At 39.2% G+C, this 14,856-nt stretch overlaps 1 long non-coding RNA gene across 2 annotated transcripts in view; it reads left to right on the top strand.

The window, feature by feature from the left end:
• The window catches only part of LOC149984528 (uncharacterized), a 44,798-nt gene extending 36,309 nt beyond the window's left edge, over nt 1-8,489 (top strand). Inside the window, exons 2-3 of one of the 2 annotated variants that reach the window (XR_016494904.1) lie at nt 6,358-6,471; nt 6,765-8,489. This is a non-coding gene — a long non-coding RNA (uncharacterized LOC149984528). Of the gene's footprint in view, nt 1-6,357; nt 6,542-6,764 lie in introns of both variants that reach the window. The other variant, XR_016494903.1, reaches the window with a different exon arrangement.
• The last annotated feature ends 6,367 nt before the right edge of the window (nt 8,490-14,856 follow it).

Genomic DNA, 14,856 nt, shown 5'->3' with positions numbered 1-14,856 from the left:
ATTTGTAATTCATATATATATATATATCTACATAGGTGTACAGAGGCCCATTAAACCAAAGGGTTTTCTAATGATCAATTAGCCTTTTAAATTATAATCTTGGATTAGCTAACCCAACGTGTTATTGGAAAACAGGAGTGATGGTTGCTGATAATGGGTCTTTGTACGCCTATGTAGATTTTCCATAAAAAAATCTGCCGTTTCCAGCTACAATAGTCATTTACAACATTAACAATGTCTACACTGTATTTCTGATCAATTTGATGTTATTTTAATTGACTTTTTTTTGGTACTTTTCTTTCAGAAGGACATTTCTAAGTGACCCCAAACTTTTGAACGGTAGTGTATATATAAACTCAGCAAAAAAAGAAACGTCATTTCACTGTCAACTCCGTTTACAGTGCCTTGCGAAAGTATTCGGCCCCCTTGAACTTTGCGACCTTTTGCCACATTTCAGGCTTCAAACATAAAGATATAAAACTGTATTTTTTTGTGAAGAATCAACAACAAGTGGGACACAATCATGAAGTGGAACGACATTTATTGGATATTTCAAACTTTTTTAACAAATCAAAAACTGAAAAATTGGGCGTGCCTTAGTCCGCCTTATTGTCCGCCTCCAAACTGACCTTTATTTCCGTTTTGTTTTGTATTTATTTAGTATGGTCAGGGCGTGAGTTGGGTGGGCAGTCTATGGTTGTTTTTCTATGTTTTGGGGCATTTCTATGTTTTCGGCCTAGTATGGTTCTCAATCAGAGGCAGGTGTCATTAGTTGTCTCTGATTGAGAATCATACTTAGGTAGCCTGGGTTGCACTGTTTGTTTGTGGGTGATTGTCTATGTTGATGGCTTGTTTCAGCACAGTCCATATGATTAGCTTCACGGTTGTTATTTTGTTTACTGGTTTTGTATAGTGTTCAGTGTTCACTACTTTCTTTATTAAAGATTGACCATGGACACTTACCACGCCGCGTATTGGTCCTCAGATCCATCTCGCCTCTCCTCTTCAGATGAAGAGGAGGACGGCCGTGACAGTATGTCTTATTTATTTAAAGAGCATATTGAAGTTAGAAGCAAAAGCCTATAACTAATTTAGCACCGTTTCGCGCTGCTCTGAGGCAAGCATGGGGACTGGTCTTGATAAATCAATGAGATTTTTATTTTCACTGAATCTCTGTTTGGGTATTGGTTAGACAAGAATTATAAAACGATGGTGCAGAAATGTTATGCTCTTAGTGTAACCTTTATTTGACTAGGCAAGTCAGTTAAGAACAAATTCTTATTTACATGGACAGCCGACTCCTTCCTCGGGTCCTGCGGGGATTATTTTGCTAAATGGCCCCGTACTGTACTGCCGACCGTCACGTTGTACAGCGCCATATTTTCCATTCCACCCTAATGGAAACCCTGAGGGTTTCGTTTTTCGTTGTTCCCTGAATAGAAACACCATAATATTAATCAAATTAATTAAGCCAAATTTCTTAAAATCAATCCCATATACTATGTTATTACAAAAAAGGTTTTAAATTCTCTGGTATTGCCAATACCATTGCAGTAACAGAAAAAATGGCTGGCATTTAAATGACGTGCCACAGAATGCTGCGGCAGCACGCAAGTTATGACGCAACTTTTAAAGGAGGAACCACTGTAGCACCAACAAATTTGTGGAGATATGATGATGGTAATTTTAATAGCTCTTTATTTTGTGTGGCATAGGCTATGGAATGGTTTTTCAATACCGTCAATACCATTGAAACTATTTCTTTAAAGTTTTTCAAGATCTTTTTTTGCAAAAACAATGCATGGCCATATTTATTTCTAATATTTATCATCAAAGGAATGTAGCCAGCTACATTTACTAATGTTTTGCTTAATGTTAATCTTGCATTTTACTGGAGAAAAGTAGACTTGCTATACCAAGAAAATTACCTTAGAAAAGTAGCGCTGTCAGTCAGAGCGCTGTTTGCTGATAGAATGCTGTGAGTGGAGAAGTGCAACTGAAGCACGTTTGTTTGATGCCAAGCAGAAATTCCAACATTTTAGATCTGAATTTACAAAACACATCAATATTTTTTATGCGTTTTATCTTTTTTTCCTGCATCAAAAAAACAAATAATTCTGCCTTAGGCCTGATGTACACCAGATGCATATTTGCTTTGTTTTACCAAAAGCTAGCTAGTTAGCGTCTGTGTGTACTTCCGTTTGTACCACTGCATGGTAAAGCAATGCACAAGTTGAAAATATTGAATGCATGCGGTACACAGAACGCACCACAGCCTAGTGCGGCACCCCCAATGTAGCTGTTGCGGACTGCTCCATTGACAATTAATGACTTCCGCTGGAATGCAAAGAGTTTGATGCATCTGGTGCAGATGAGGCGTTACTAAGGTGACGGGGCATCATATTGTGTTAGCTTTCTGCTGTGTTTGAGAAGTCAAAGCCCTTTGGATGAGTTATCTGTACAGCTGCCACTGCAACTTGAGTACCTAGCGTTTTTTCTCCTCAGTTCTCAGCCCGTCTCCTCCTCCCCATCTTCTCTGTGCAGAGCAGACAGGCCCATTGCTTTAGCGACTCCACACAGACACAGTACTGTTTTTCATTCAGACAAGCATGCGTCAAAACTTTGTTCATTTGCACAATGTCTCATTCACATTTGCTTGTAAATGTCCAAACTCACCAAAAATGACATTTGGTAGCTCCTACCTATATGTTTAACTTTATGAGCTGGACTTCCTGTCTTTTCGTTTGCACTCACTAGCATATTTAGCTAGCAGCCTCCATGGAAATTTGCTATTACTTGTGCTAATTTTGTTAGCATTCTGGTAATAGACACCCAATGGCCTTTTTTGCATTTTTTTGGTGCCCCATGGTGTACTAAGTCAGTATAATCTTAAATCCCGGGACGAGAGAAGGACGATATGAAAATCTGGATACCGCCCAACCCTAGTGTGGCAAGTTTATACAGTAGGTATATTGTCGTTTTGGATTGAATTCTAATTCATATAATTGTAGTGATGATAATTACATTGTGTTTACAGTTTCTTTAGAGATCCCATCACTGAAACACTAACACCTATGATAACTCTGTGTCAAAGGTGTCATCCATAAGTATTGTTTGTCAGAGCAGTACCGTTTCATGGCTGCTGTTGAGAAAAAAGCTGCTCAATTTCTTGCCATGAAACACTCTCCAGCACCTCGACAATATGCTTTTGAGCTCAGTAATAGCTTTAAGGGGTCACTCCATGTTGTTGCAACCAAGCATGTAACCACATTTTATAATTAATGAAACTTGGTAAATTGTGTTACCTACAGTATAGAGGAAGAATTCTCCCTGGCTCACCAGTGTTCATTCTCTGTCATAGGCCATTTGCCATAGTTGGAGAGGTCAAATGTCTCTCCTTGATGCTGGGATAACAATTCACACGCGTTGTTGTGGAGGTCAAGAAATGTTTGGAATTAAATGAAGGGGGAGTCAGTCAGTCTTGCATAATTTACAACTTGCCAACTATAGACTGAGTGTCATTAAAGTCCAAGATGCTGTGGTGTTTACGCATGAAAGACCCTAAATCGAAACCACTTCCAGTAATCAAAGGTCTCGCACGAATCTATGACTAAGAAGATAGTGTAGTGATGTGTCGTAATGCCAAATGTTGAAAAATGTGATCATGTTGGATTGAAAAGGACATTCCCTTACATAAATGGTGACCCGTCTGAGAGTACCGTACAACGGTAAAAGGACATTGGTCACAGAAAGAAACCTAACCTTACTATGCTATAGATTGTCGATTTTATATGAGCTGCTTAGCGTGTTAGTGATCTGAGAAAATGAAGGGGAAAAATAAAAGTTCGCGTTTTTATATCCATGTAAAATGAACAGTTAATAATGAGTTCCAAATGTTAACTATGGAAAACCCAGGGGAAACGCTCTTCACTAAATGAAAACATTCATACATTGAGAAAATTGTTCTGTAATAGACAGCCCATGATTTACAAACTCATTTTTAAAAACATAGGCCCATATGTTAATGTTTTGTAATGCAGGAAGTTTAAAGGGGGAGGTTTGTTTGAAGACGAAAATACATAATAATGTGAGAATGAAGGATCCGGTTTGCTGCAGCAAATTGGGTAAGAACCACTTTGGAACAAGCAGCATATGTGAATACGCTGCTCTGTGGCTCTAACAAAAAAATGTAATAAAAACTTGGTGTGCTGAAATGAATTTGTACCTCATGTTTAATTAGAATTCAGCCTGTGACTGTCCACAAATTCAAAACCCAGAGAATACCAATTTGAATCTTTGACTCATTCCTCATTTTCTACAACCACAGTAAAGGGTTAATGGATATGTACTAGATTGCAGTACATACATTTTTGTTTTCTGCTATTGAGCTGATTGACTGTGTCTGCGTCCTTGCATTGTAAGGGTAAATGCGAGTGCATAATGGTTCAAATAGTGCATTGAGAGACATACTGTAGCTTAGGGGAATACCTTATCAATTTGTCTTAACAGCACAAGTTTTGACATTGTTCTTAACATTTTTTCAGCTTATTGTTTATTGCATGAAAAATTGTCTTTCATGCACTTCAGTTAAATCTACCATGTTGCATTCAGGCTGATATAGGCTAAAAAGAGTTTGATAGTAATGGTCAGTCGTTTCATTTAAGATAATTTTAAGATAATTTTAGACACAGTCATTATGTTAAATGCAGTCTCACAAAGTTAAATGTCCCATAATTGGATATGGGATATGTACACAAAGAGATAGGATACAACTTGTGTTAGCAATGTTAGTAAGGTATAGGACTGTAGATTGGTTATTTCTGTCATCTACACACACACCTTCCTGTGAGTTGCCACTCAGCGTGTATTCTGTCCTAGGAACAGAGGAAACATAGGCTACCTGAGGATGCAACAGAGTGTGGTAGTGATTAGTTTAAAGGAACTGTCCAGTGAAAATCTCACCTCTAAAACTTAATTATCTGTTAACTCATACCAAAATAATGTTGGCAACTTGTCCTATACTCGTATTTGTGGAAACATTGGACAGTTATTTTAAGGTGGTAATGCTAACGCTGTACTTAAAACCTAAGGACATTCTGAATGTTTTTTGAGAAAGACATGTTATATAGGTTAATAACTTTATTAACGTGTTATTAATGTTTCACAATGTAAAATAAAAACCAATTTCCACATTTTAGAGAAAGTAATCATTGAAATAAATGTTTAAAATTAGGCTGTGTTGATGGAAAAACATTTAGCTGTAGCCATGGCCTGTGAAATTTGCCTTCCTATCCCATAATTATCCAGTTTTTCACAACATGGCGGCTGTGTGTAGGGAGAAAGTGAACAAAAAAACATCTATTAGGCTAGTAATTGCAGCATGATTAGCAGACGTGGTGTATTTGGCATGGTTCGAGGTTTTTCCTGAGTTTGGAAGAAATACACCTACTGGTGTCTACTGATACAATAGAGCTGCTTCAGTGGTCATACATCCTGCATGTCTTCCTCTCTCTCCCTTGCTTTCTCTCTCTCCACCCACCCCCCCTGGGTCTCTCCCCCTATCAATCCTTCCCCCTCCTCTGCATGTCTGGACTGGGACCAGCTGGCTTCATTAGGGGCCTCCTCCATTCCAGATCGTCTGTTTTGTCTGTTGCACATTTTTCGTCTGTTTTATCTTAAGCGCTGTCCATCCCGGACTTCATTCATATTTTCTTGGCGTTTCTGCATCCGCACACAGGCTTCTAATGAAACAATTCATGTGTCCATTGTACAGTTTGTTTTTTAAATGAATCTTTGTGTCCGGCGGCTTTTTTGCAATCATCAGGAGTGAATGGATTTTAGTGGGTTGAGTTGGTGGATTTGTCTGCACTGATTTGAAAGAACGTTCAAATTCAAAGCAGTACCTGTTATGATGTTGATTCCTTGTTCAAGCAGGAGTAATATTATATGTGATTTCTGAACTACTATAATCACAGTGCTTGTGTGATGTCAGTTGTGACATTTACAACTACAAAATCGAAACCTACAAATGTTCTGGACTAGACTGTCCGGTCTGCAGACCACTAGCTTTGCCTGAGGCTAATACATTAACGCCACCTCATTGCCCACATTAAATATACTAAATGATTCATCCTGTTCCTTGCCCTATCTCCATTATCTAAACTACATCAATCGATTTTGTTAGATCATTGAGACCTACTTACATCTTGAATTCACTCGGTCGGAAAAGTTACAGCACCAATGGTACACTGCTATTTAATCACTGTAGGGTTAGGGTGGTGGTGATGAAATTAATGGACTGGTGACCGAAAGGAAACCACTGATGGCTCTGTTGATTGTAGTTCCGTTTCTTGATAGACTAAGGATGGCAGGCAGATGACACTGGGAGAGGGACATCCTAAAGACGGGCAGAGACTTGGGCACCACTTCACCACTGGCACCAGTAACCATTCCATGACCTTCCAATCAAAGGTCAGTGTGAAGAGCATATGCACACTGAAAACGGTCTGTGACCCAAAGGGGAGCTCTGCAATGACCAAAGGTATGAGGAAAAGTATGACTTTGTAAAAAAGTTCTCAGATTATACATGCCACTTACACAAGTAAATGCCAAATGTATCTTGAGACATTGTTAAAAGGGACCATTGAGAATTATTGCCACCATTGTTAATAATGAGCATTGTACCACAATAATCATCTAGACTACACTGAGTGTACAAAACATTAAGATCCTAATATTGATTTGACCCCCCCTTTTGCCCTCAGAACAGCCTCAACTCGTCGGGGCAAGGTGTCGAAAACGTTCCACAGGGATGCTGGCCCATGTTGACTCCAATGCTTCCCATAGTTGTGTGAAGTTGGCTGGATGTCCTTTGGGTGGTGTACCATTTTTGATACACACAAATGTTTAGCGTGAAAAACCCAGCAGAGTTGCAGTTCTTGGCAAAAAACAGTCATATTTGGAGTTAAAATACTGATAAACTCTCAAAATGAATTTCTCGGTTTAACATCTTTGCTGCAACACAAAGCTACTTTCTGAAACAATACAAAAGCAGGACTATAGCTATGCTATTCGTTTGTGTTGCTTCTTGCGTGAGGTTACATGGTGGAAAGATTTAATCTGATGCGTTATTTATGGTGTGCGATTATTTATTTATTTGATTATTTTGTAAATTATTTATCTATTGAATTATTAATTCATCTTCATGACATGCCTTACATTATTCATGACTTCATTTGAGATTATTGCATCTACATGCCACATTGTTGTAGTGTAGGATCGCCTTTTCACATCAAGTCAGACAAGGAAATGAAATCCACCTCTGAGGCTATTTTGTCTTGAACTGAGGAGAAGTAGAGAAATGATCCTGTAAGGATGCTATTTGCATGCAATCTGTGGTCACGCTGGAAAGAGATGGACACATTTGTCTTGTTCACATTAAGGTGTGATCTATATACTGTGTTGTTATATCCTTCTTTTGTGGCAATATCAGGTCACTATTTTGTTCATTTCCTGACTAATCAAAGTTTGTGAATCCAATATGGAAATGCAGGAAGTGTAGAATCTAACTTTAATGCAGAATGTGCTTACTTTTTTAAACACCTGCGGAAAATGAATATGATAATCAGCTGGTTGGGTGGTGTATTGGGTGCCATTTTGTTGAAGGCCTGTGTCCTGTTGCTTCCTGCATTTAAATGGCTCACAACAAAGCGACGAAAGCTGTGTTGTGTGATCAAGACAGCTGTCAGATAGACAGAATGTGGGGCATGCATTAATTCTCGATGCATAGAGCATGATTCTAAATACGACATGTTAGTCCCAAACTGTCAGTAGCCTACATGTAGAGAAATATTAGAATATTAGAGTCTGCTTTGGGAGGTTGGAATCTTTTTAGAAACTCTGCATGAGGTGCACTGATGACATTTTGCTTCATATCAATTGACATCTCTGTACATGACATGCGGGATCATCACTAGCTAGCTAGCAAAGTACAAAATGAAAGAAAGCTGTCATGTTCTATTGAGAGGAAAGAGGTGCATCATCCCAGACTGATTTATGTGTAGCAGAGATAAGAGTCCCCTGACAACACACAGTAGCAACATGATGTTCCCGTTCATCACTTCTTCTCCATTGCTGGGACTGTTGTGCATATATGAAGTATAAAATGCCACTTGATGTTAAAATCGTAAAACTGTTTGTAACTGCTTACTTTTAGGTTGAATTTGTTGTCGTGTTACAGATTCATTCTCTATAGAGACATAATTCCTTGTAATATACTGTAATGGCTCACTCATTTGAGCGCAATTTGTTTTTTTCGAAAAATACTTTTGTCCTTTCTCAATCTAAATTGTTAGTCGTTACTGGAATTGTTTAAGTTCCGTATGTGAAGCATTGTGAGATCAATACTTATATATTATATATAAACAATATATTATATACAGTATGTTCAAAATACATAATGAGTATCTACATACTGTGTATTTGTGTGAGTTGACGAGTTCACTTAAGATGAGGTATGTAAAATATGATAGAATATCCAAAATAACAAATAAAATGTCTTGAAAAACATCTGCCTAATGACATTTCCTCAACTCTTCTCATTTGAAACTTGAGATTGACAGTAAAAAAAGTAGATGAAACCGTAAATCATGCAACATATTGTAAAATGTATTTCTGTCTTCTCGCGCTCTATAATGAAGCAGTCATTATGATTATTTTATAGGACTGAAGTTTTTAAAAACTACAAGAATGCATTACTCTGCATAATGAACAGATGTTGTGGCAACAAGCACATACATTATGCATAAAAAATTATTTCAATTTTGATTGTAGATGCTGATTTATTGAGACAAGTCTAGCTTACAACAGTAATGGATTTAGGATATGCTTTTGTTGTGTTATTTCCATAATTAATAATAGGGAGGCATAACATTATATATGCTTTGTATTTATAAAGATGAGAACACTTTAGCTATAATAAATAAAATGCTGCTCGCTAATCTTAAAAACCATACCAAGTTAATTATACATAAAACCTAAACCATTCTCACAGAAAAAAATGCCTAGTTTTAGAAATGGTGTTGTTTGGGCTTTGCTTCCTGCTTTTTAAGGTTTGTTCTCCATTTCCGAATGTGATTAAGAGACTTAAGTACAATCACGTTAAATTTGACAGAAATCCCTGCAATAGCTTTAGTGGTAAGATCATGGGGCAAAGTGTGTAATCTGTAGGGTACTTATGAGAGTGTGAGTCAGTTTGCCTAGAAGAGTAGAGAAAGTGTCTGGTAGTACTTAAGGTCATCACCTCATTGGTGTGGGGTCAAAGATGACCATATGAGGTACTGCAATAACCATTATGTAGAGACAGAGTCACAACATTCTTCCAGAAATAACTTGGGAAACAGTTCTCATAGTTTTTGGTACACCCAAATGCCACATGAAGTAGAATGAAGTTTGGCTTCACACAGTAGAATTAATGATTTGAAGGCACATAGTTGGTAAATAATTGATTCTAGCCCTGAGGATGGTTAGGAGCTGAGTAAAAGACTAATAAATCATTTGTGGTGCTGCCAGTTGTCACTTCCAATTATTTCTGGGTTTGTGATAAACTGCTGCACCTGCCAGCTGCTGGACCTGCCATCCCTTGGAGCAGAAAGGGACAACTTTGCCCAAACTTTGCACCCTTGCCTTGCCACAGGTCCCCCCAGGCTATTGCTCTTGAACTTCTAGGAGCCTGTGTCAGCTTGGTAATGTTGATCAAAAGAAAGATGCAAATTACACCTTATCCAGGATAAGTCATCTGCGATTCCTACAGTTAGTTTAGAGACGGCTTCATTTGGTACAGTGGTATGAGTTTGGGTACTCATTTGACATGCCACAGTCAGTTTGAAAAACTGCTCAGCCAGTCCAATATGTCTTAGGGATATAAAATGTACAGTTTCTTTTGTGGAATTTGTGTAAAATATGTACCTATTCAGTCAGCCAGGGATGACACTGAAGTTTTCTGAGAAAGATTCTACTTTTTCCCACTTGATGATCCAGCTACAATAATGAACCCTCAAGCGCCCTCGATAACCCAGGAGCATTCAATCCCCCGGAGGACATCTTGCCATAGCATGGCTCACGGAACAGTATTCCACATTCCACATATGAAGAGAGAGTGATTCAAATGTTAATGAACTAGTCCTTAAAGAAGGCGACCTCCAACGCATTTGCCACCTGTGCTAGAGCGAGGCGGAATGGCCCTTGAAGTCGGGAAGTGTTGCGCAAACAGTCCTCTACACCAGGTGCAATCAACACTCCGGGAAAGGGTCTCCGGTTGGGAAATATCCATGTGGGAGCCTTGTATGGGATCTTATTAGGTAATGACAGAGTAGGAGGTAATCAAGTTGAGATTGTTGTTCTTCCGAAAGAGGACAAAAGGAACCACTGGAGTTGAGTAGCTGATTCTTAAAAAAATACAAATATGAATATATATTTGAATTGAAAGCAGGATTTTTTTTTTCTCGGGTACTGTGATGGATCTTATGGTGGTCTTAATTTATTTTGTTCGCAGTTGCCCCAAACGATTTACTTTCAACCTGGTATTTGATGAGAGAAAACGCCCTTATGTATCTGAATTATTAAGCTTCTTAAAAACAGGTCTATCACCCCCCCCCCCCCATTTCTTGAACATATAAATTACACTGATTAACACTGTTGTACATTCACATTTATTTTCACTTTACTTCAATACAACAGATTGCATATTGTAGCAATGTGAGAATGTGTCTAGGTGTAAAAACATGTTTAATTCTGTGCAACAACAACACTTTGCCATTGTTAACATATCTGAGATGTGTCAAAAATGCTCATGTTTTGTCACACGTTCAAATGAAACTAATGCACAATGTAAAACAACAGAGAGCTTGTCAAGTGGATAATTACAGAGTTCCAGATCACAAGGTTCTGTAGACCCACTCTGAGGAATAGTGCTTAGAGCCCTGAACTGAATTGCTTCTATACGAAGACACTGTGTTGCATCGTTGGATGTTTGAAGAAGACAGAGCTCTTACATTCTCTTTTATAAGATTTATAAATACGTTTTTGCCTTTGCGATCAAACCTAATTTCAGTATACTGTATCAGAAGCAAAACACTATTATTGCTGTCTGTGGACAATAGGAGAAGATCTGCTATATAATTTTATATAAAGACAATTATTTGATATAAAGGGACAGTTTGAGTAGAATACACATCATGTTTGCCACATGACTCCTATGACTAAGTAATGTTGTCTCTTTGGTTGTAATGTACAATGCTAACATTGTGTTTGACAGGTGATAGATGGAGAGTAGAGGAGCGTTAAATAGACAGTAGTGCAGTGCAGTCCATCTGTGAGGCTGAGCCGGAGATGGAAACACAGAACGTAGTGGGAACCCCAGAGGAGAAGGAGCAGACTCCAACAGCATTAGCGAGAGGTGTCCCTGCCTTCACCACAGCTTTCACGCTTCACTCCTCCTCCAATGCAAATGAGAGGCAACACAAGTTATCCATTTGAGATATCGAGGTGGTATAGAGATAAAACATGCACTTACGCACCCCGGTCATGAGAATAATCAGCAAGGGACCGGCAGTCTGTTTATCTGTCACCCGCATTAGTGCAAGCAGTCGCTCTCTGCAGGTGGCATCAAATATTAAAGTGTAACCTCGTTTCGCTAACTGACCAGAGCAAACTTGCCACTTGTGTGTGTCCTGGGTCGGGCAAAGGTGAATGATTTATTGATGTTGTTTTTTAACAAATGGGGTGCCTGTCCCCTGTTTACAGTGTGAAGGTCTCTGATTCTCATTCCTCTCAGTGCGCTTTCTGAGATTGGAGCTTTGACCTTGTTATGACATCATTGGGGGGGATCATCCACTTTTTCAAGCTCATTTAGGGCGCTTTCACATATCCCCTTATGATCCGGATCCTGGAGCGTTTGGTACCCTGTAAAGCATGTGTGAAAAGCAAACGAGCCCTGGCTGAAATTAATCCTGGACCTGCGTGAGTACGGGGTGCGTCTTTCTTTTCCCCAATGCAATTAAGCCAAAACCACGCCCCCGTTATTCAGCGGGGCATTCTACCATGCTTTGAGCGCTCTCCAAGTCTCCAAGTCCGGACGTCAATATCACATAGCGCAAAATTTCAGTCACTGATTAATAACATTTGCCCTTGTATTTCAAGATTGAAAAATACAATAACAATGTTGTGGACCGAGCTAGCCATTAACGTCCCTTAAGCTCAAAGACAGATTCAATGGCTGTAGCATAGCGCATTCGACTGAATGATTGGCTAATCAATATTTGAGAAATGATGAATAATAAGCATATGCTTTTACATGATAATAGACTACTAATGATAATATAACAACTTCAAATACCGAGCTAGTAACATTATGTTAGCTGACCTTCAATTTAGGGAGACATTTTTACAACTCATTGAAACTCTGAAAATAAACACATGTGCAAATGTTACCAAACATGATAATAATAGGCCTGCATTACGGTAGGCAGCTAATTGTTAAATGACACTTTCCACCCTTACCTTACCACTGTCTCTGTGAAAACACCCGTATGAATACCCTCAATTATACTTTGAACAGTCAATCAAAAGAGGAGTTCTGAAGTGCTACCAAAGCTACATATATTCTGTCTTTTAGAGGCATAACACAATCTAATAGAAGAGATAGATGTGTAGTTCTCACAGTTTTGAGACAAAAGTAACCAACAGGTAGATAATAGCTGACGCCCAGTTAATTCAATTTGTTGCCATATTGTTCCCTCTTGGCTCCTTGTGGAGCAGATATTAAAGTGTATGTAGGCCCACAGAAAACAAACATGTTACAGCACTGTCATAAATGTATACACTGAAGCACAAAAGTAAAAAGCACGTGGTCTGATTCTGAGCAAGAGCTTCTCTGGCGCAGGACGTCAGCGCTTCATAGCTTGCCAGGGAAGCTGGACGCGTCTGTGCGAGATATGTTGATGATTTGGAGTGAGTGGTGGTGAAGGGGAGGGAGGGGGGTCGGCAGGCAGTCATCTGGGATCTGCGAGGAACAACAGCGTTGCTCCTGTGCGCCTGCTCCCTGACACCTCTCTAATCTGATAACGGATGAGGACAGGTTGCCTTCCCTGTACCTGGCAAGTACCTTCCCAACCTGCACAGGCGGATTTCTGTGGATAAGGCCCGGTATTGGCAAACGCAGGGATCCTCTGGAGAATAGTTAAAGGGTGATTAATCATTGTTTAGGCATGGAATGCGCCGGGAAGAATGGGAAAGCACCATTCCACACACTCGGAAGCAATTAATCCCTGTGATCTCCTCCAGGTTTGTCTTGTAGATAAGTCAGGGTACAAAACTGTTCCTAATTCATCAACCCACTCATGCCATCCGGCATAAAACACACCATTTATTTCCAATCATTTATAGTCAAAAACATTTTTTTTTAAAAGAGTGACTTTGGCACATCCAAGTGTGCCTTATATTAGCTTCATATAAACTAAGTACCCTAGATTACAATGGGAATCTTGTTTTATTGTGCACATCTGGTGGAGTCACAATGCATTTTCGCATTCGCTGGCTGAATTGTTTAGTGATTGTGGCATAAATCATTTTACTAATCAGAAACATAAGTGACGTGGAGCCATCTCCCCTGTTTGAAACAAAGGAACAACATATGGCTCAAAAAGCACTCAGGCCTTTTATTTCCAAAGTATGTAACCTGTGTGTAAACCAACATTATTGGATTGATATGCATTTTTCTTTCATTCTGGGAATTTCTTCCCTATCTCCTATCCTCACCAATGACTTCAATAGTGGATTAAGAAAACATATCTTCTCCGTCATTATATATTTTATTCACAACTTGAGTGCAGTTATATTAAACATAAGACATCCTCATGGTCTGTTTTAAGATAAATTCATGTACTGTAAATACATTTTCACTTAAACGTTATAAAAACAGATAGCATACTGTTTGTACGATCCCTGTGCATAAATACATTGAACGTCACAAAGCTACAGTTAACTCCTTTAATAAAGTGCATTGACAGACGAATCTAAAACGACACTGATATGAAGAGATTAATTCCTTTATTACAAGTGTGCCTCTTTCTGGGTCTCTGTGCATAGTTTCCAAAATCAAATTTGCCTCTTAAAATGGGGGGAAAATAGACATGGGTGCCAATAACAGTAAAATGGCTCCTGTTTTAATTGCATCATTACATACCCAATATCTGCTGCCTGCCTGCCAATATCAATATTGCCATAGCATGGGTGGAATATAGATGACCCAGGGTATGCGTGGGTCTTCCATGAGTGCCTTCATGCCAGGCTCATCCCACTGCCCGCTGTGCAGGGAATGGAGAAGTAGGCAGGATTGCAGCTCGTCTTCCTAATGTCCCCCCATATTCCCTTAATTGCTGACGGATCTTGTTTGGATTTTGATGGCAGCTCGGAATCGCTAGTTGCAACACATAGGAATTGATAGGTCTGCTGGGAAGTATCATGTTACTCTAACTGTGTGTGTGTGTGTGTGTGTGTGTGCGTGTGCGTGTGCGTGCATGGGTGCGTGCGTGTGTTTGTGTGTGTGTTTGATGTTGAAAAATACTGTATACAGAGCAAGAAGGTATGTGCCTCGTACATAGCATACTACATGTACAAGCTTTAAGTGTGACCTGAACAGGGGTCTTAAGTGCTGGAGTAGTGTATGTTATCCATGCTGCGTTCATGTGTAGCCTACAGTGCAACAAAATGGATGATGAGAGGACCACAGCCACAGAAGTGTTCCTTACCAACAACACCGGTGTTATAACAGAGTAGATGAGGCCTTTAGTCTAAGAG

The sequence above is a fragment of the Oncorhynchus mykiss genome, chromosome 3, assembly GCF_057628025.1.
Source record: "Oncorhynchus mykiss isolate SJ-2025 chromosome 3, ASM5762802v1, whole genome shotgun sequence".
Classification (NCBI taxonomy): domain Eukaryota; kingdom Metazoa; phylum Chordata; class Actinopteri; order Salmoniformes; family Salmonidae; genus Oncorhynchus; species Oncorhynchus mykiss.
The sequence above is the reverse complement of the archived record's forward strand: the minus strand, read 5'-3'. Positions and strand labels throughout refer to the sequence as shown.